We start from the raw sequence: 3,389 nt of genomic DNA on the forward strand, positions 1-3,389 counted from the left end.
TGTGTGTGTGTGTGTGTGTGTGTGTGTGTGTGTGTGTGTGTGTGTGTGTGTGTGTGTGTGTGTGTGTGTCTGTGTGTGTGTATACCGCTTGGTAAAGCTGGACCTTGAACACTGGCTCGCAGGCGCACTAAGTTTTAGCATTCTAGTTCACATGCAATGTTTACAGCAGTACCTGAAACGAACATGTGTATAATGTGATCGTCGCATTGACCATGACAGAAAGTTGTCATGGTGATACCTGCTCATATGCCTACACAAAATTGCAGAAAGTCTATGAAAAGAAGTGTATGAATCGCACAGAAGAGTGCGTTTCCAAAGAATTTAATGTTTCCGTTGCACAAAATCTCTTTGATTGTGTCATGAACAATGAACACTGTCTGAAAACATTGCAGAGGCCTCTGAGTAGGTATCGCCAAGCTTTTGGCAAGCTTTGATGCAGATTTTCTGCTCGACTCTCTCTATCAATGTCAATGCGACGATCACACGCTACATTCCTTCCTTCCAAGCATTGCTGTAGACAGCAGAAGTGCTCTAGTCCAAGGTCAATTTGTGCCAAACGGCTTTACTCTACATGCTTTAGCCTCATTACTATGGCAACAGTCGAGATACGTTTTGATTAGTCCACGTATAGTGTTCTTTTATATGTGCGTCTCATTTTTCTTCAATTCTCTTCATACGTATTCCGCGGGGTCGTCTTATCGTGCATATGAATATGAAAGAAAAAAAGTAACATCATCTCAAAATATGAGTTTCGCAAAACTATATATTCACTGTGGGTTTAGTGTGAAAAATAATACATAAAATGGCATAAACTGTGCAAATATAGAAGTTACATGTTTCTACAATTTGTATGGCGTGACATGAAAGTTAACAACACTATATGACTTCTTACAAGGGAAGAAAAGTCATATTAGCTTTAATTACAAGTTAACACATTTGACCTTCTTATAGTTGAAAATAAGATGGTGAATGTTTCTACAGCTATCTTGTCCTGTTTTTCTTTAAATAATTGTCAATGCTCAGCTTCTTGTAACTTATCTAAGCATTTAAAATGTTAACTGCAAACACACACGCACACACACATACACACGCACAGACATATCTACACACATTTATACAAATATACACACATACACCAAATATCATGCTCCTTAAAATTATACACACACATATAAACACACACACCTATACATATATATGCTTATTGCATTCAATATATATATATTTATTCACAACTATTTATTTTGAAATTCTGAAATATGTGTTAAAATTTAGTATTGACATTTTTGAAACATTTAAAAATTCCATTTACACCATGTTATTATTGTTTTTTTGTTTTTTTTAAGTTCTCTCACGTTTCATATTTTACTGGTAGTAGCTACCTCTCTGTGGATAAAGCACTCACACATACATGCACGCACTTATACGCATGCACACACCCACACATTATCGACGCATACACACCCAAACACGCACACCTGCACATATGCTCTCTCTCTTTCTCTCTCTCTCTCTCTCTCTCTCTCGTTTCACTCTCCTCTTCCCTCCCTCTTTCTCAGTCACATTCATGCAATTATATAAATACTTACGTGACCCGTGAATATTTCACGGAATTAATGGTAAACCTATTGGGTTACTTCTGAAAACTTTATCCAAAAAACCTGAAAGCGTAACTTGTGTTGTGTCTGTATGGAAAGATAGTTGCTCATCTGCTACTCATTGAAAAGCGAAAAAATTGGAATACGATGATTACTTAATGCACTTTATATATATATGCACTTAACATACTCTACGACATAATCGCTGTACCCCTTGCCCCGAAATTCTTGGCCTTATGTTAAAATTTGAAATCTATACCTATATATACATATAGTGGCGAAACCTGTTGGTCATTTACTGATATATCAGTAATATATTAAATACACATGTATATTTTACAACAAGAATCCTCTCGTTTATATTTCTGATATCTCTTACCCAATACTGTTAGTTTTATAATCAGTTATCTAATATTTGACAATATTCATGTGTGCCAAATTTAATTGATCTATTTTACATCTAAAATATTTATTACATTTGACTCCGCTTATTTATTGCCATATACATATATCTACGTTCAAAAGGCTTGCCAAATTGCACGGTATTTGCTAAACGTTGGGGTGAAGAAGATGAGTTTGTTTCAGATCACATATTTGTCTGCATTATTCTCTCCACATCTGCTCACCTGGATTCCCATTATAGTCATTATTCACCCTCGTTAGATATTTCAAATGTAAGTGTAAGTTAAAATCATTTCCGCTGTACAGACTTGTTACCACATTGAGAATCTGTTGGTCTTGTCTGATTATATTATATAATAGATATGTATATATATAAATATAAATAATATATATATGCATATATACATACGTATGCGTACATACTTACATGTATACGTATATACATATGCATATGTGGGCACAGGATGTCACAAAACATAAGCAAGAAGTACGAACTATAAGGACATGGAATATGAACTCTTTTGCGAACAACGAAAGAAACAATGGAAAACAAGAGAAACAACACAAAGAATGACACTTCATCAGTAGTCGGAAGATTTTCTTATTGGTATTTTGAGCATTTCGGGATAAGACACGCCTTCGATAAAACAGTTGCTCCCGCAAAGCAAATTGACTAAAATTTGGGATTTTGTGGAGGGTCAAAATTGGTGACAAAAACAGGAAGGTCTGCTAAGCCTAAACCGGGTTCTGGTGGTGGACGCTAAAATCAAGTTTGGACAGGAGACACACGAGAATATGTCTTCCTTGTCCAGCTGCAACAGGAAGAAAGAATGAAACACAAATTAGGAGAAGAAAGATAAATGACCTTTGGTCACGTGGGAGCCACGTGAGCATAGGAGGAGGAGTGAGGGAGAGTAAAATATTTGGAGATAGGATAAGAGAGAAAAAAAGAGAGGGAGAGGAGAAGGTAAAAATAAGAGAAAGGAAGGTAGAAAATGAAAACGAGGATAGAATAGTGGGAGAAGAGAAAGAAAGAGAGAAAAGAAAGAGTAAAAGGATTGAATAGTAGGAGAAGAGGAGGTAAAAGAATAAGAGATAAGAAGAGAGATAAAAACGAAAGAGTAATACGAAGAATAGAGAGTCGCAGCAGAATTAAGATAAAACATACTTGGAAAAGGATGTGTGGTGTTCAATCATATAATAATATAAATAATAGGTACAGGAGTGGCTGTGTGGTAGGTAGCTTGCTTACCAACCACATGGTCCCGGGTTCAGTCCCACTGCGTGGCTCCTTGGACAAGTGTCTTCTACTATAGCTTCGGGCCGACCGAAGCCTTGTGAGTGGACTTGGTAGACGGAAACTAGTAGAAACCCGTCGTATATGTATAT

At 36.4% G+C, this 3,389-nt stretch overlaps 1 protein-coding gene across 2 annotated transcripts in view; it reads left to right on the top strand.

The window, feature by feature from the left end:
- The window catches only part of LOC106868231 (D(2) dopamine receptor), a 1,504,014-nt gene that overhangs the window by 679,599 nt on the left and 821,026 nt on the right, over positions 1-3,389 (top strand). The gene's annotated exons all lie outside the window — the stretch shown is intronic.

This window comes from Octopus bimaculoides, chromosome 5 (genome assembly GCF_001194135.2).
Source record: "Octopus bimaculoides isolate UCB-OBI-ISO-001 chromosome 5, ASM119413v2, whole genome shotgun sequence".
NCBI lineage: Eukaryota > Metazoa > Mollusca > Cephalopoda > Octopoda > Octopodidae > Octopus > Octopus bimaculoides.